Source organism: Pongo abelii, chromosome X (assembly GCF_028885655.2).
Source record: "Pongo abelii isolate AG06213 chromosome X, NHGRI_mPonAbe1-v2.0_pri, whole genome shotgun sequence".
Classification (NCBI taxonomy): Eukaryota; Metazoa; Chordata; class Mammalia; order Primates; family Hominidae; genus Pongo; species Pongo abelii.
In genome coordinates this window covers 60443174-60462537 of record NC_072008.2, presented here as the reverse complement: position 1 = coordinate 60462537, position 19364 = coordinate 60443174, and positions in this window count along the sequence as shown.

Genomic DNA, 19364 nt, shown 5'->3' with positions numbered 1-19364 from the left:
GTATGAATCCAACTCACAGAGTTGAACACTTCTTTTGAAAGAGCAGTTTTGAAACACTCTTTTGGTAGAATCTGCAATTGTTCATTAGGAGCGCTTTGAGGCCTATGGTGGAAGACTAAATACCTTCACATAATATCCAGACACAAGCATTCTCTGAAAGTTCTTTAGGATGTGTGCTTTCAACTCACAGTGTTCCACCTTTCTTTTGAAAGAGCAGTTTTGAAACACTCTTTTTAAAGTTTCTGCAAGTGGATATTTGGAGCTCTTTCAGGCCTTGGTTGGAAAGGTGAATATCTTCACACAAAAACTAGACAGAAGCATTCTCAGAAACTGCTTTGTGTTGTGTGCGCTCAACACACAGAGTTGAACCCTGCTTTTGATAGAGCACTTTAGAAACACTCTCTTTGCAGAATTTGCAAGTGTTCATTTGGAGGGCTTTGAAGCGTACGGTGGAAAAGGAAACAACTTCACATAAAAACTAAACAGAAGCACTCTAAGAAACAGCTTTCTGATGTGTGCATTCAACTAACGGAGTGGAACCTTCCTTTGGATAGAGCAGCTTTGTAACAGTGTATTTGCAGAAACTGCAAGAGGATATTTGGAGCTCTTTGAAGCGTTCGTGGGAAACGGGACTATCTTCACATAAAAACGAGACAGAAGTGTTCTCTGAAACTGCTTTGTGTTGTATGCATTCAACTCACACAGGTGAACCTTTCTTTGGATAGAGCAGTTTGAAACACTCTTTTCGTAGAATCTGCAAGTGTTCATTCGGTGGGCTTTGAGGCCTATGGTGGAATAGGAAACATCTTCACATAAAACCTAGACAGAAGCATTCTTTGAAACTTCTTTATGATGTGTGCATTCAACTCACAGAGTTGAACCTTCCTTTTCATGGAGCAGTTTGGGAAGAGCCTTTGTGCAGCCTCTGCAAGTGGATATTTGGAGCTCTTTCAGGCCTTCGTTAGAAACGGGAATATCTTCCCATAAAAACCTGACAGAAGCATTCTCACAAACTGCTTTGTGATGTGTGTGTTCAACTCACAGAGTGGAACCTTTCCTTTGCTAGAGCAGTTTTGAAACACTCTTTTTGTAGAATCTGCAAGTGTTCGTTTGGAGCGCTTTGAGGCCTATGGTGGAAAAGGAAATATCTTCACATAGAAACGAGACAGAAGCCTTCTCAGAAACCTCTTTATGATGTGTGCAATCAACTCAGAGAGATAAGCCTTCCTTTTGATAGAGCAGTTTTGAAACTCTGTTTTTGCAGAATCTGCAAGTGGATATTTGGAGCCCTTTCAGGCCTTCGTTGGAAACGGGAATATCTTCACATGAAAACGAAACAGAAGCGTTCTGTGAAACTGCTTTGTGTAGTATGAATCCAACTCACAGAGTTGAACACTTCTTTTGAAGGAGCAGTTTTGAAACACTCTTTTGGTAGAATCTGCAGTTGTTCATTAGGAGCGCTTTGAGGCCTATGGTGGAAGACTAAATACCTGCACATAATATCCAGACACAAGCATTCTCTGAAAGTTCTTTAGGATGTGTGCTTTCAACTCACAGTGTTCCACCTTTCTTTTGAAAGAGCAGTTTTGAAACACTCTTTTTAAAGTTTCTGCAAGTGGATATTTGGAGCTCTTTCAGGCCTTGGTTGGAAAGGTGAATATCTTCACACAAAAACTAGACAGAAGCATTCTCAGAAACTGCTTTGTGTTGTGTGCGCTCAACACACAGAGTTGAACCCTGCTTTTGATAGAGCACTTTAGAAACACTCTCTTTGCAGAATTTGCAAGTGTTCATTTGGAGCGCTTTGAAGCGTACGGTGGAAAAGGAAACAACTTCACATAAAAACTAAACAGAAGCACTCTAAGAAACAGCTTTCTGATGTGTGCATTCAACTAACGGAGTGGAACCTTCCTTTGGATAGAGCAGCTTTGTAACAGTGTATTTGCGGAAACTGCAAGAGGATATTTGGAGCTCTTTGAAGCGTTCGTGGGAAACGTGACTATCTTCACATAAAAACGAGACAGAAGTGTTCTCTGAAACTGCTTTGTGTTGTATGCATTCAACTCACACAGGTGAACCTTTCTTTGGACAGAGCAGTTTGAAACACTCTTTTCGTAGAATCTGCAAGTGTTCATTCGGTGGGCTTTGAGGCCTATGGTGGAATAGGAAACATCTTCACATAAAACCTAGACAGAAGCATTCTTTGAAACTTCTTTATGATGTGTGCATTCAACTCACAGAGTTGAACCTTCCTTTTCATGGAGCAGTTTGGGAAGAGCCTTTGTGCAGCCTCTGCAAGTGGATATTTGGAGCTCTTTCAGGCCTTCGTTAGAAACGGGAATATCTTCCCATAAAAACTGGACAGAAGCATTCTCACAAACTGCTTTGTGATGTGTGTGTTCAACTCACAGAGTGGAACCTTTCCTTTGCTAGAGCAGTTTTGAAACACTCTTTTTGTAGAATCTGCAAGTGTTCGTTTGGAGCGCTTTGAGACCTATGGTGGAAAAGGAAATATCTTCACATAGAAACGAGACAGAAGCATTCTCAGAAACCTCTTTATGATGTGTGCATTCAACTCAGAGAGATAAGCCTTCCTTTAGATAGAGCAGTTTTGAAACTCTGTTTTTGCAGAATCTGCAAGTGGATATTTGGAGCCCTTTCAGGCCTTCGTTGGAAACGGGAATATCTTCACATGAAAACGAAACAGAAGCGTTCTGTGAAACTGCTTTGTGTGGTATGAATCCAACTCACAGAGTTGAACACTTCTTTTGAAGGAGCAGTTTTGAAACACTCTTTTGGTAGAATCTGCAATTGTTCATTAGGAGCGCTTTGAGGCCTATGGTGGAAGACTAAATACCTTCACATAATATCCAGACACAAGCATTCTCTGAAAGTTCTTTAGGATGTGTGCTTTCAACACACAGTGTTCCACCTTTCTTTTGAAAGAGCAGTTTTGAAACACTCTTTTTAAAGTTTCTGCAAGTGGATATTTGGAGCTCTTTCAGGCCTTGGTTGGAAAGGTGAATATCTTCACACAAAAACTAGACAGAAGCATTCTCAGAAACTGCTTTGTGTTGTGTGCGCTCAACACACAGAGTTGAACCCTGCTTTTGATAGAGCACTTTAGAAACACTCTCTTTGCAGAATTTGCAAGTGTTCATTTGGAGCGCTTTGAAGCGTACGGTGGAAAAGGAAACAACTTCACATAAAAACTAAACAGAAGCACTCCAAGAAACAGCTTTCTGATGTGTGCATTCAACTAACGGAGTGGAACCTTCCTTTGGATAGAGCAGCTTTGTAACAGTGTATTTGCAGAAACTGCAAGAGGATATTTGGAGCTCTTTGAAGCGTTCGTGGGAAACGGGACTATCTTCACATAAAAACGAGACAGAAGTGTTCTCTGAAACTGCTTTGTGTTGTATGCATTCAACTCACACAGGTGAACCTTTCTTTGGATAGAGCAGTTTGAAACACTCTTTTCGTAGAATCTGCAAGTGTTCATTCGGTGGGCTTTGAGGCCTATGGTGGAATAGGAAACATCTTCACATAAAACCTAGACAGAAGCATTCTTTGAAACTTCTTTATGATGTGTGCATTCAACTCACAGAGTTGAACCTTCCTTTTCATGGAGCAGTTTGGGAAGAGCCTTTGTGCAGCCTCTGCAAGTGGATATTTGGAGCTCTTTCAGGCCTTCGTTAGAAACGGGAATATCTTCCCATAAAAACTGGACAGAAGCATTCTCACAAACTGCTTTGTGATGTGTGTGTTCAACTCACAGAGTGGAACCTTTCCTTTGCTAGAGCAGTTTTGAAACACTCTTTTTGTAGAATCTGCAAGTGTTCGTTTGGAGCGCTTTGAGGCCTATGGTGGAAAAGGAAATATCTTCACATAGAAACGAGACAGAAGCCTTCTCAGAAACCTCTTTATGATGTGTGCATTCAACTCAGAGAGATAAGCCTTCCTTTTGATAGAGCAGTTTTGAAACTCTGTTTTTGCAGAATCTGCAAGTGGATATTTGGAGCCCTTTCAGGCCTTCGTTGGAAACGGGAATATCTTCACATGAAAACGAAACAGAAGCGTTCTGTGAAACTGCTTTGTGTAGTATGAATCCAACTCACAGAGTTGAACACTTCTTTTGAAGGAGCAGTTTTGAAACACTCTTTTGGTAGAATCTGCAATTGTTCATTAGGAGCGCTTTGAGGCCTATGGTGGAAGACTAAATACCTTCACATAATATCCAGACACAAGCATTCTCTGAAAGTTCTTTAGGATGTGTGCTTTCAACTCACAGTGTTCCACCTTTCTTTTGAAAGAGCAGTTTTGAAACACTCTTTTTAAAGTTTCTGCAAGTGGATATTTGGAGCTCTTTCAGGCCTTGGTTGGAAAGGTGAATATCTTCACACAAAAACTAGACAGAAGCATTCTCAGAAACTGCTTTGTGTTGTGTGCGCTCAACACACAGAGTTGAACCCTGCTTTTGATAGAGCACTTTAGAAACACTCTCTTTGCAGAATTTGCAAGTGTTCATTTGGAGCGCTTTGAAGCGTACGGTGGAAAAGGAAACAACTTCACATAAAAACTAAACAGAAGCACTCTAAGAAACAGCTTTCTGATGTGTGCATTCAACTAACGGAGTGGAACCTTCCTTTGGATAGAGCAGCTTTGTAACAGTGTATTTGCAGAAACTGCAAGAGGATATTTGGAGCTCTTTGAAGCGTTCGTGGGAAACGGGACTATCTTCACATAAAAACGAGACAGAAGTGTTCTCTGAAACTGCTTTGTGTTGTGTGCATTCAACTCACACAGGTGAACCTTTCTTTGGACAGAGCAGTTTGAAACACTCTTTTCGTAGAATCTGCATGTGTTCATTCGGTGGGCTTTGAGGCCTATGGTGGAATAAGAAACATCTTCACATAAAACCTAGACAGAAGCATTCTTTGAAACTTCTTTATGATGTGTGCATTCAACTCACAGAGTTGAACCTTCCTTTTCATGGAGCAGTTTGGGAAGAGCCTTTGTGCAGCCTCTGCAAGTGGATATTTGGAGCTCTTTCAGGCCTTCGTTAGAAACGGAAATATCTTCCCATAAAAACTGGACAGAAGCATTCTCACAAACTGCTTTGTGATGTGTGTGTTCAATTCACAGAGTGGAACCTTTCCTTTGCTAGAGCAGTTTTGAAACACTCTTTTTGTAGAATCTGCAAGTGTTTGTTTGGAGCGCTTTGAGACCTATGGTGGAAAAGGAAATATCTTCACATAGAAACGAGACAGAAGCCTTCTCAGAAACCTCTTTATGATGTGTGCATTCAACTCAGAGAGATAAGCCTTCCTTTTGATAGAGCAGTTTTGAAACTCTGTTTTTGCAGAATCTGCAAGTGGATATTTGGAGCCCTTTCAGGCCTTCGTTGGAAACGGGAATATCTTCACATGAAAACGAAACAGAAGCGTTCTGTGAAACTGCTTTGTGTAGTATGAATCCAACTCACAGAGTTGAACACTTCTTTTGAAGGAGCAGTTTTGAAACACTCTTTTGGTAGAATCTGCAATTGTTCATTAGGAGCGCTTTGAGGCCTATTGTGGAAGACTAAATACCTGCACATAATATCCAGACACAAGCATTCTCTGAAAGTTCTTTAGGATGTGTGCTTTCAACTCACAGTGTTCCACCTTTCTTTTGAAAGAGCAGTTTTGAAACACTCTTTTTAAAGTTTCTGCAAGTGGATATTTGGAGCTCTTTCAGGCCTTGGTTGGAAAGGTGAATATCTTCACACAAAAACTAGACAGAAGCATTCTCAGAAACTGCTTTGTGTTGTGTGCGCTCAACACACAGAGTTGAACCCTGCTTTTGATAGAGCACTTTAGAAACACTCTCTTTGCAGAATTTGCAAGTGTTCATTTGGAGCGCTTTGAAGCGTACGGTGGAAAAGGAAACAACTTCACATAAAAACTAAACAGAAGCACTCTAAGAAACAGCTTTCTGATGTGTGCATTCAACTAACGGAGTGGAACCTTCCTTTGGATAGAGCAGCTTTGTAACAGTGTATTTGCAGAAACTGCAAGAGGATATTTGGAGCTCTTTGAAGCGTTCGTGGGAAACGGGACTATCTTCACATAAAAACGAGACAGAAGTGTTCTCTGAAACTGCTTTGTGTTGTGTGCATTCAACTCACACAGGTGAACCTTTCTTTGGACAGAGCAGTTTGAAACACTCTTTTCGTAGAATCTGCAAGTGTTCATTCGGTGGGCTTTGAGGCCTATGGTGGAATAGGAAACATCTTCACATAAAACCTAGACAGAAGCATTCTTTGAAACTTCTTTATGATGTGTGCATTCAACTCACAGAGTTGAACCTTCCTTTTCATGGAGCAGTTTGGGAAGAGCCTTTGTGCAGCCTCTGCAAGTGGATATTTGGAGCTCTTTCAGGCCTTCGTTAGAAACGGGAATATCTTCCCATAAAAACTGGACAGAAGCATTCTCACAAACTGCTTTGTGATGTGTGTGTTCAACTCACAGAGTGGAACCTTTCCTTTGCTAGAGCAGTTTTGAAACACTCTTTTTGTAGAATCTGCAAGTGTTCGTTTGGAGCGCTTTGAGGCCTATGGTGGAAAAGGAAATATCTTCACATAGAAACGAGACAGAAGCATTCTCAGAAACCTCTTTATGATGTGTGCATTCAACTCAGAGAGATAAGCCTTCCTTTAGATAGAGCAGTTTTGAAACTCTGTTTTTGCAGAATCTGCAAGTGGATATTTGGAGCCCTTTCAGGCCTTCGTTGGAAACGGGAATATCTTCACATGAAAACGAAACAGAAGCGTTCTGTGAAACTGCTTTGTGTAGTATGAATCCAACTCACAGAGTTGAACACTTCTTTTGAAGGAGCAGTTTTGAAACACTCTTTTGGTAGAATCTGCAATTGTTCATTAGGAGCGCTTTGAGGCCTATTGTGGAAGACTAAATACCTGCACATAATATCCAGACACAAGCATTCTCTGAAAGTTCTTTAGGATGTGTGCTTTCAACTCACAGTGTTCCACCTTTCTTTTGAAAGAGCAGTTTTGAAACACTCTTTTTAAAGTTTCTGCAAGTGGATATTTGGAGCTCTTTCAGGCCTTGGTTGGAAAGGTGAATATCTTCACACAAAAACTAGACAGAAGCATTCTCAGAAACTGCTTTGTGTTGTGTGCGCTCAACACACAGAGTTGAACCCTGCTTTTGATAGAGCACTTTAGAAACACTCTCTTTGCAGAATTTGCAAGTGTTCATTTGGAGCGCTTTGAAGCGTACGGTGGAAAAGGAAACAACTTCACATAAAAACTAAACAGAAGCACTCTAAGAAACAGCTTTCTGATGTGTGCATTCAACTAACGGAGTGGAACCTTCCTTTGGATAGAGCAGCTTTGTAACAGTGTATTTGCAGAAACTGCAAGAGGATATTTGGAGCTCTTTGAAGCGTTCGTGGGAAACGGGACTATCTTCACATAAAAACGAGACAGAAGTGTTCTCTGAAACTGCTTTGTGTTGTGTGCATTCAACTCACACAGGTGAACCTTTCTTTGGACAGAGCAGTTTGAAACACTCTTTTCGTAGAATCTGCAAGTGTTCATTCGGTGGGCTTTGAGGCCTATGGTGGAATAGGAAACATCTTCACATAAAACCTAGACAGAAGCATTCTTTGAAACTTCTTTATGATGTGTGCATTCAACTCACAGAGTTGAACCTTCCTTTTCATGGAGCAGTTTGGGAAGAGCCTTTGTGCAGCCTCTGCAAGTGGATATTTGGAGCTCTTTCAGGCCTTCGTTAGAAACGGGAATATCTTCCCATAAAAACTGGACAGAAGCATTCTCACAAACTGCTTTGTGATGTGTGTGTTCAACTCACAGAGTGGAACCTTTCCTTTGCTAGAGCAGTTTTGAAACACTCTTTTTGTAGAATCTGCAAGTGTTCGTTTGGAGCGCTTTGAGGCCTATGGTGGAAAAGGAAATATCTTCACATAGAAACGAGACAGAAGCATTCTCAGAAACCTCTTTATGATGTGTGCATTCAACTCAGAGAGATAAGCCTTCCTTTAGATAGAGCAGTTTTGAAACTCTGTTTTTGCAGAATCTGCAAGTGGATATTTGGAGCCCTTTCAGGCCTTCGTTGGAAACGGGAATATCTTCACATGAAAACGAAACAGAAGCGTTCTGTGAAACTGCTTTGTGTGGTATGAATCCAACTCACAGAGTTGAACACTTCTTTTGAAGGAGCAGTTTTGAAACACTCTTTTGGTAGAATCTGCAATTGTTCATTAGGAGCGCTTTGAGGCCTATGGTGGAAGACTAAATACCTGCACATAATATCCAGACACAAGCATTCTCTGAAAGTTCTTTAGGATGTGTGCTTTCAACTCACAGTGTTCCACCTTTCTTTTGAAAGAGCAGTTTTGAAACACTCTTTTTAAAGTTTCTGCAAGTGGATATTTGGAGCTCTTTCAGGCCTTGGTTGGAAAGGTGAATATCTTCACACAAAAACTAGACAGAAGCATTCTCAGAAACTGCTTTGTGTTGTGTGCGCTCAACACACAGAGTTGAACCCTGCTTTTGATAGAGCACTTTAGAAACACTCTCTTTGCAGAATTTGCAAGTGTTCATTTGGAGGGCTTTGAAGCGTACGGTGGAAAAGGAAACAACTTCACATAAAAACTAAACAGAAGCACTCTAAGAAACAGCTTTCTGATGTGTGCATTCAACTAACGGAGTGGAACCTTCCTTTGGATAGAGCAGCTTTGTAACAGTGTATTTGCAGAAACTGCAAGAGGATATTTGGAGCTCTTTGAAGCGTTCGTGGGAAACGGGACTATCTTCACATAAAAACGAGACAGAAGTGTTCTCTGAAACTGCTTTGTGTTGTGTGCATTCAACTCACACAGGTGAACCTTTCTTTGGACAGAGCAGTTTGAAACACTCTTTTCGTAGAATCTGCAAGTGTTCATTCGGTGGGCTTTGAGGCCTATGGTGGAATAGGAAACATCTTCACATAAAACCTAGACAGAAGCATTCTTTGAAACTTCTTTATGATGTGTGCATTCAACTCACAGAGTTGAACCTTCCTTTTCATGGAGCAGTTTGGGAAGAGCCTTTGTGCAGCCTCTGCAAGTGGATATTTGGAGCTCTTTCAGGCCTTCGTTAGAAACGGGAATATCTTCCCATAAAAACTGGACAGAAGCATTCTCACAAACTGCTTTGTGATGTGTGTGTTCAACTCACAGAGTGGAACCTTTCCTTTGCTAGAGCAGTTTTGAAACACTCTTTTTGTAGAATCTGCAAGTGTTCGTTTGGAGCGCTTTGAGGCCTATGGTGGAAAAGGAAATATCTTCACATAGAAACGAGACAGAAGCCTTCTCAGAAACCTCTTTATGATGTGTGCAATCAACTCAGAGAGATAAGCCTTCCTTTTGATAGAGCAGTTTTGAAACTCTGTTTTTGCAGAATCTGCAAGTGGATATTTGGAGCCCTTTCAGGCCTTCGTTGGAAACGGGAATATCTTCACATGAAAACGAAACAGAAGCGTTCTGTGAAACTGCTTTGTGTAGTATGAATCCAACTCACAGAGTTGAACACTTCTTTTGAAGGAGCAGTTTTGAAACACTCTTTTGGTAGAATCTGCAGTTGTTCATTAGGAGCGCTTTGAGGCCTATGGTGGAAGACTAAATACCTGCACATAATATCCAGACACAAGCATTCTCTGAAAGTTCTTTAGGATGTGTGCTTTCAACTCACAGTGTTCCACCTTTCTTTTGAAAGAGCAGTTTTGAAACACTCTTTTAAAAGTTTCTGCAAGTGGATATTTGGAGCTCTTTCAGGCCTTGGTTGGAAAGGTGAATATCTTCACACAAAAACTAGACAGAAGCATTCTCAGAAACTGCTTTGTGTTGTGTGCGCTCAACACACAGAGTTGAACCCTGCTTTTGATAGAGCACTTTAGAAACACTCTCTTTGCAGAATTTGCAAGTGTTCATTTGGAGCGCTTTGAAGCGTACGGTGGAAAAGGAAACAACTTCACATAAAAACTAAACAGAAGCACTCTAAGAAACAGCTTTCTGATGTGTGCATTCAACTAACGGAGTGGAACCTTCCTTTGGATAGAGCAGCTTTGTAACAGTGTATTTGCAGAAACTGCAAGAGGATATTTGGAGCTCTTTGAAGCGTTCGTGGGAAACGGGACTATCTTCACATAAAAACGAGACAGAAGTGTTTTCTGAAACTGCTTTGTGTTGTATGCATTCAACTCACACAGGTGAACCTTTCTTTGGACAGAGCAGTTTGAAACACTCTTTTCGTAGAATCTGCAAGTGTTCATTCGGTGGGCTTTGAGGCCTATGGTGGAATAGGAAACATCTTCACATAAAACCTAGACAGAAGCATTCTTTGAAACTTCTTTATGATGTGTGCATTCAACTCACAGAGTTGAACCTTCCTTTTCATGGAGCAGTTTGGGAAGAGCCTTTGTGCAGCCTCTGCAAGTGGATATTTGGAGCTCTTTCAGGCCTTTGTTAGAAACGGGAATATCTTCCCATAAAAACTGGACAGAAGCATTCTCACAAACTGCTTTGTGATGTGTGTGTTCAACTCACAGAGTGGAACCTTTCCTTTGCTAGAGCAGTTTTGAAACACTCTTTTTGTAGAATCTGCAAGTGTTCGTTTGGAGCGCTTTGAGGCCTATGGTGGAAAAGGAAATATCTTCACATAGAAACGAGACAGAAGCATTCTCAGAAACCTCTTTATGATGTGTGCATTCAACTCAGAGAGATAAGCCTTCCTTTTGATAGAGCAGTTTTGAAACTCTGTTTTTGCAGAATCTGCAAGTGGATATTTGGAGCCCTTTCAGGCCTTCGTTGGAAACGGGAATATCTTCACATGAAAACGAAACAGAAGCGTTCTGTGAAACTGCTTTGTGTGGTATGAATCCAACTCACAGAGTTGAACACTTCTTTTGAAGGAGCAGTTTTGAAACACTCTTTTGGTAGAATCTGCAATTGTTCATTAGGAGCGCTTTGAGGCCTATGGTGGAAGACTAAATACCTTCACATAATATCCAGACACAAGCATTCTCTGAAAGTTCTTTAGGATGTGTGCTTTCAACTCACAGTGTTCCACCTTTCTTTTGAAAGAGCAGTTTTGAAACACTCTTTTTAAAGTTTCTGCAAGTGGATATTTGGAGCTCTTTCAGGCCTTGGTTGGAAACGTGAATATCTTCACACAAAAACTAGACAGAAGCATTCTCAGAAACTGCTTTGTGTTGTGTGCGCTCAACACACAGAGTTGAACCCTGCTTTTGATAGAGCACTTTAGAAACACTCTCTTTGCAGAATTTGCAAGTGTTCATTTGGAGCGCTTTGAAGCGTACGGTGGAAAAGGAAACAACTTCACATAAAAACTAAACAGAAGCACTCCAAGAAACAGCTTTCTGATGTGTGCATTCAACTAACGGAGTGGAACCTTCCTTTGGATAGAGCAGCTTTGTAACAGTGTATTTGCAGAAACTGCAAGAGGATATTTGGAGCTCTTTGAAGCGTTCGTGGGAAACGGGACTATCTTCACATAAAAACGAGACAGAAGTGTTCTCTGAAACTGCTTTGTGTTGTATGCATTCAACTCACACAGGTGAACCTTTCTTTGGATAGAGCAGTTTGAAACACTCTTTTCGTAGAATCTGCAAGTGTTCATTCGGTGGGCTTTGAGGCCTATGGTGGAATAGGAAACATCTTCACATAAAACCTAGACAGAAGCATTCTTTGAAACTTCTTTATGATGTGTGCATTCAACTCACAGAGTTGAACCTTCCTTTTCATGGAGCAGTTTGGGAAGAGCCTTTGTGCAGCCTCTGCAAGTGGATATTTGGAGCTCTTTCAGGCCTTCGTTAGAAACGGGAATATCTTCCCATAAAAACTGGACAGAAGCATTCTCACAAACTGCTTTGTGATGTGTGTGTTCAACTCACAGAGTGGAACCTTTCCTTTGCTAGAGCAGTTTTGAAACACTCTTTTTGTAGAATCTGCAAGTGTTCGTTTGGAGCGCTTTGAGGCCTATGGTGGAAAAGGAAATATCTTCACATAGAAACGAGACAGAAGCCTTCTCAGAAACCTCTTTATGATGTGTGCATTCAACTCAGAGAGATAAGCCTTCCTTTTGATAGAGCAGTTTTGAAACTCTGTTTTTGCAGAATCTGCAAGTGGATATTTGGAGCCCTTTCAGGCCTTCGTTGGAAACGGGAATATCTTCACATGAAAACGAAACAGAAGCGTTCTGTGAAACTGCTTTGTGTAGTATGAATCCAACTCACAGAGTTGAACACTTCTTTTGAAGGAGCAGTTTTGAAACACTCTTTTGGTAGAATCTGCAATTGTTCATTAGGAGCGCTTTGAGGCCTATGGTGGAAGACTAAATACCTTCACATAATATCCAGACACAAGCATTCTCTGAAAGTTCTTTAGGATGTGTGCTTTCAACTCACAGTGTTCCACCTTTCTTTTGAAAGAGCAGTTTTGAAACACTCTTTTTAAAGTTTCTGCAAGTGGATATTTGGAGCTCTTTCAGGCCTTGGTTGGAAAGGTGAATATCTTCACACAAAAACTAGACAGAAGCATTCTCAGAAACTGCTTTGTGTTGTGTGCGCTCAACACACAGAGTTGAACCCTGCTTTTGATAGAGCACTTTAGAAACACTCTCTTTGCAGAATTTGCAAGTGTTCATTTGGAGCGCTTTGAAGCGTACGGTGGAAAAGGAAACAACTTCACATAAAAACTAAACAGAAGCACTCTAAGAAACAGCTTTCTGATGTGTGCATTCAACTAACGGAGTGGAACCTTCCTTTGGATAGAGCAGCTTTGTAACAGTGTATTTGCAGAAACTGCAAGAGGATATTTGGAGCTCTTTGAAGCGTTCGTGGGAAACGGGACTATCTTCACATAAAAACGAGACAGAAGTGTTCTCTGAAACTGCTTTGTGTTGTGTGCATTCAACTCACACAGGTGAACCTTTCTTTGGACAGAGCAGTTTGAAACACTCTTTTCGTAGAATCTGCAAGTGTTCATTCGGTGGGCTTTGAGGCCTATGGTGGAATAGGAAACATCTTCACATAAAACCTAGACAGAAGCATTCTTTGAAACTTCTTTATGATGTGTGCATTCAACTCACAGAGTTGAACCTTCCTTTTCATGGAGCAGTTTGGGAAGAGCCTTTGTGCAGCCTCTGCAAGTGGATATTTGGAGCTCTTTCAGGCCTTCGTTAGAAACGGGAATATCTTCCCATAAAAACTGGACAGAAGCATTCTCACAAACTGCTTTGTGATGTGTGTGTTCAACTCACAGAGTGGAACCTTTCCTTTGCTAGAGCAGTTTTGAAACACTCTTTTTGTAGAATCTGCAAGTGTTCGTTTGGAGCGCTTTGAGGCCTATGGTGGAAAAGGAAATATCTTCACATAGAAACGAGACAGAAGCCTTCTCAGAAACCTCTTTATGATGTGTGCAATCAACTCAGAGAGATAAGCCTTCCTTTTGATAGAGCAGTTTTGAAACTCTGTTTTTGCAGAATCTGCAAGTGGATATTTGGAGCCCTTTCAGGCCTTCGTTGGAAACGGGAATATCTTCACATGAAAACGAAACAGAAGCGTTCTGTGAAACTGCTTTGTGTGGTATGAATCCAACTCACAGAGTTGAACACTTCTTTTGAAGGAGCAGTTTTGAAACACTCTTTTGGTAGAATCTGCAGTTGTTCATTAGGAGCGCTTTGAGGCCTATGGTGGAAGACTAAATACCTGCACATAATATCCAGACACAAGCATTCTCTGAAAGTTCTTTAGGATGTGTGCTTTCAACTCACAGTGTTCCACCTTTCTTTTGAAAGAGCAGTTTTGAAACACTCTTTTAAAAGTTTCTGCAAGTGGATATTTGGAGCTCTTTCAGGCCTTGGTTGGAAAGGTGAATATCTTCACACAAAAACTAGACAGAAGCATTCTCAGAAACTGCTTTGTGTTGTGTGCGCTCAACACACAGAGTTGAACCCTGCTTTTGATAGAGCACTTTAGAAACACTCTCTTTGCAGAATTTGCAAGTGTTCATTTGGAGCGCTTTGAAGCGTACGGTGGAAAAGGAAACAACTTCACATAAAAACTAAACAGAAGCACTCTAAGAAACAGCTTTCTGATGTGTGCATTCAACTAACGGAGTGGAACCTTCCTTTGGATAGAGCAGCTTTGTAACAGTGTATTTGCAGAAACTGCAAGAGGATATTTGGAGCTCTTTGAAGCGTTCGTGGGAAACGGGACTATCTTCACATAAAAACGAGACAGAAGTGTTTTCTGAAACTGCTTTGTGTTGTATGCATTCAACTCACACAGGTGAACCTTTCTTTGGACAGAGCAGTTTGAAACACTCTTTTCGTAGAATCTGCAAGTGTTCATTCGGTGGGCTTTGAGGCCTATGGTGGAATAGGAAACATCTTCACATAAAACCTAGACAGAAGCATTCTTTGAAACTTCTTTATGATGTGTGCATTCAACTCACAGAGTTGAACCTTCCTTTTCATGGAGCAGTTTGGGAAGAGCCTTTGTGCAGCCTCTGCAAGTGGATATTTGGAGCTCTTTCAGGCCTTTGTTAGAAACGGGAATATCTTCCCATAAAAACTGGACAGAAGCATTCTCACAAACTGCTTTGTGATGTGTGTGTTCAACTCACAGAGTGGAACCTTTCCTTTGCTAGAGCAGTTTTGAAACACTCTTTTTGTAGAATCTGCAAGTGTTCGTTTGGAGCGCTTTGAGGCCTATGGTGGAAAAGGAAATATCTTCACATAGAAACGAGACAGAAGCATTCTCAGAAACCTCTTTATGATGTGTGCATTCAACTCAGAGAGATAAGCCTTCCTTTTGATAGAGCAGTTTTGAAACTCTGTTTTTGCAGAATCTGCAAGTGGATATTTGGAGCCCTTTCAGGCCTTCGTTGGAAACGGGAATATCTTCACATGAAAACGAAACAGAAGCGTTCTGTGAAACTGCTTTGTGTGGTATGAATCCAACTCACAGAGTTGAACACTTCTTTTGAAGGAGCAGTTTTGAAACACTCTTTTGGTAGAATCTGCAATTGTTCATTAGGAGCGCTTTGAGGCCTATGGTGGAAGACTAAATACCTTCACATAATATCCAGACACAAGCATTCTCTGAAAGTTCTTTAGGATGTGTGCTTTCAACTCACAGTGTTCCACCTTTCTTTTGAAAGAGCAGTTTTGAAACACTCTTTTTAAAGTTTCTGCAAGTGGATATTTGGAGCTCTTTCAGGCCTTGGTTGGAAACGTGAATATCTTCACACAAAAACTAGACAGAAGCATTCTCAGAAACTGCTTTGTGTTGTGTGCGCTCAACACACAGAGTTGAACCCTGCTTTTGATAGAGCACTTTAGAAACACTCTCTTTGCAGAATTTGCAAGTGTTCATTTGGAGCGCTTTGAAGCGTACGGTGGAAAAGGAAACAACTTCACATAAAAACTAAACAGAAGCACTCCAAGAAACAGCTTTCTGATGTGTGCATTCAACTAACGGAGTGGAACCTTCCTTTGGATAGAGCAGCTTTGTAACAGTGTATTTGCAGAAACTGCAAGAGGATATTTGGAGCTCTTTGAAGCGTTCGTGGGAAACGGGACTATCTTCACATAAAAACGAGACAGAAGTGTTCTCTGAAACTGCTTTGTGTTGTATGCATTCAACTCACACAGGTGAACCTTTCTTTGGATAGAGCAGTTTGAAACACTCTTTTCGTAGAATCTGCAAGTGTTCATTCGGTGGGCTTTGAGGCCTATGGTGGAATAGGAAACATCTTCACATAAAACCTAGACAGAAGCATTCTTTGAAACTTCTTTATGATGTGTGCATTCAACTCACAGAGTTGAACCTTCCTTTTCATGGAGCAGTTTGGGAAGAGCCTTTGTGCAGCCTCTGCAAGTGGATATTTGGAGCTCTTTCAGGCCTTCGTTAGAAACGGGAATATCTTCCCATAAAAACTGGACAGAAGCATTCTCACAAACTGCTTTGTGATGTGTGTGTTCAACTCACAGAGTGGAACCTTTCCTTTGCTAGAGCAGTTTTGAAACACTCTTTTTGTAGAATCTGCAAGTGTTCGTTTGGAGCGCTTTGAGGCCTATGGTGGAAAAGGAAATATCTTCACATAGAAACGAGACAGAAGCCTTCTCAGAAACCTCTTTATGATGTGTGCATTCAACTCAGAGAGATAAGCCTTCCTTTTGATAGAGCAGTTTTGAAACTCTGTTTTTGCAGAATCTGCAAGTGGATATTTGGAGCCCTTTCAGGCCTTCGTTGGAAACGGGAATATCTTCACATGAAAACGAAACAGAAGCGTTCTGTGAAACTGCTTTGTGTAGTATGAATCCAACTCACAGAGTTGAACACTTCTTTTGAAGGAGCAGTTTTGAAACACTCTTTTGGTAGAATCTGCAATTGTTCATTAGGAGCGCTTTGAGGCCTATGGTGGAAGACTAAATACCTTCACATAATATCCAGACACAAGCATTCTCTGAAAGTTCTTTAGGATGTGTGCTTTCAACTCACAGTGTTCCACCTTTCTTTTGAAAGAGCAGTTTTGAAACACTCTTTTTAAAGTTTCTGCAAGTGGATATTTGGAGCTCTTTCAGGCCTTGGTTGGAAAGGTGAATATCTTCACACAAAAACTAGACAGAAGCATTCTCAGAAACTGCTTTGTGTTGTGTGCGCTCAACACACAGAGTTGAACCCTGCTTTTGATAGAGCACTTTAGAAACACTCTCTTTGCAGAATTTGCAAGTGTTCATTTGGAGCGCTTTGAAGCGTACGGTGGAAAAGGAAACAACTTCACATAAAAACTAAACAGAAGCACTCTAAGAAACAGCTTTCTGATGTGTGCATTCAACTAACGGAGTGGAACCTTCCTTTGGATAGAGCAGCTTTGTAACAGTGTATTTGCAGAAACTGCAAGAGGATATTTGGAGCTCTTTGAAGCGTTCGTGGGAAACGGGACTATCTTCACATAAAAACGAGACAGAAGTGTTCTCTGAAACTGCTTTGTGTTGTATGCATTCAACTCACACAGGTGAACCTTTCTTTGGATAGAGCAGTTTGAAACACTCTTTTCGTAGAATCTGCAAGTGTTCATTCGGTGGGCTTTGAGGCCTATGGTGGAATAGGAAACATCTTCACATAAAACCTAGACAGAAGCATTCTTTGAAACTTCTTTATGATGTGTGCATTCAACTCACAGAGTTGAACCTTCCTTTTCATGGAGCAGTTTGGGAAGAGCCTTTGTGCAGCCTCTGCAAGTGGATATTTGGAGCTCTTTCAGGCCTTCGTTAGAAACGGGAATATCTTCCCATAAAAACCTGACAGAAGCATTCTCACAAACTGCTTTGTGATGTGTGTGTTCAACTCACAGAGTGGAACCTTTCCTTTGCTAGAGCAGTTTTGAAACACTCTTTTTGTAGAATCTGCAAGTGTTCGTTTGGAGCGCTTTGAGGCCTATGGTGGAAAAGGAAATATCTTCACATAGAAACGAGACAGAAGCCTTCTCAGAAACCTCTTTATGATGTGTGCAATCAACTCAGAGAGATAAGCTTTCCTTTTGATAGAGCAGTTTTGAAACTCTGTTTTTGCAGAATCTGCAAGTGGATATTTGGAGCCCTTTCAGGCCTTCGTTGGAAACGGGAATATCTTCACATGAAAACGAAACAGAAGCGTTCTGTGAAACTGCTTTGTGTAGTATGAATCCAACTCACAGAGTTGAACACTTCTTTTGAAGGAGCAGTTTTGAAACACTCTTTTGGTAGAATCTGCAGTTGTTCATTAGGAGCGCTTTGAGGCCTATGGTGGAAGACTAAATACCTGCACATAATATCCAGACACAAGCATTCTCTGAAAGTTCTTTAGGATGTGTGCTTTCAACTCACAGTGTTCCACCTTTCTTTTGAAAGAGCAGTTTTGAAACACTCTTTTTAAAGTTTCTGCAAGTGGATATTTGGAGCTCTTTCAGGCCTTGGTTGGAAAGGTGAATATCTTCACACAAAAACTAGACAGAAGCATTCTCAGAAACTGCTTTGTGTTGTGTGCGCTCAACACACAGAGTTGAACCCTGCTTTTGATAGAGCACTTTAGAAACACTCTCTTTGCAGAATTTGCAAGTGTTCATTTGGAGCGCTTTGAAGCGTACGGTGGAAAAGGAAACAACTTCACATAAAAACTAAACAGAAGCACTCTAAGAAACAGCTTTCTGATGTGTGCATTCAACTAACGGAGTGGAACCTTCCTTTGGATAGAGCAGCTTTGTAACAGTGTATTTGCAGAAACTGCAAGAGGATATTTGGAGCTCTTTGAAGCGTTCGTGGGAAACGGGACTATCTTCACATAAAAACGAGACAGAAGTGTTCTCTGAAACTGCTTTGTGTTGTGTGCATTCAACTCACACAGGTGAACCTTTCTTTGGACAGAGCAGTTTGAAACACTCTTTTCGTAGAATCTGCATGTGTTCATTCGGTGGGCTTTGAGGCCTATGGTGGAATAAGAAACATCTTCACATAAAACCTAGACAGAAGCATTCTTTGAAACTTCTTTATGATGTGTGCATTCAACTCACAGAGTTGAACCTTCCTTTTCATGGAGCAGTTTGGGAAGAGCCTTTGTGCAGCCTCTGCAAGTGGATATTTGGAGCTCTTTCAGGCCTTCGTTAGAAACGGAAATATCTTCCCATAAAAACTGGACAGAAGCATTCTCACAAACTGCTTTGTGATGTGTGTGTTCAATTCACAGAGTGGAACCTTTCCTTTGCTAGAGCAGTTTTGAAACACTCTTTTTGTAGAATCTGCAAGTGTTTGTTTGGAGCGCTTTGAGACCTATGGTGGAAAAGGAAATATCTTCACATAGAAACGAGACAGAAGCCTTCTCAGAAACCTCTTTATGATGTGTGCATTCAACTCAGAGAGATAAGCCTTCCTTTTGATAGAGCAGTTTTGAAACTCTGTTTTTGCAGAATCTGCAAGTGGATATTTGGAGCCCTTTCAGGCCTTCGTTGGAAACGGGAATATCTTCACATGAAAACGAAACAGAAGCGTTCTGTGAAACTGCTTTGTGTAGTATGAATCCAACTCACAGAGTTGAACACTTCTTTTGAAGGAGCAGTTTTGAAACACTCTTTTGGTAGAATCTGCAATTGTTCATTAGGAGCGCTTTGAGGCCTATTGTGGAAGACTAAATACCTGCACATAATATCCAGACACAAGCATTCTCTGAAAGTTCTTTAGGATGTGTGCTTTCAACTCACAGTGTTCCACCTTTCTTTTGAAAGAGCAGTTTTGAAAC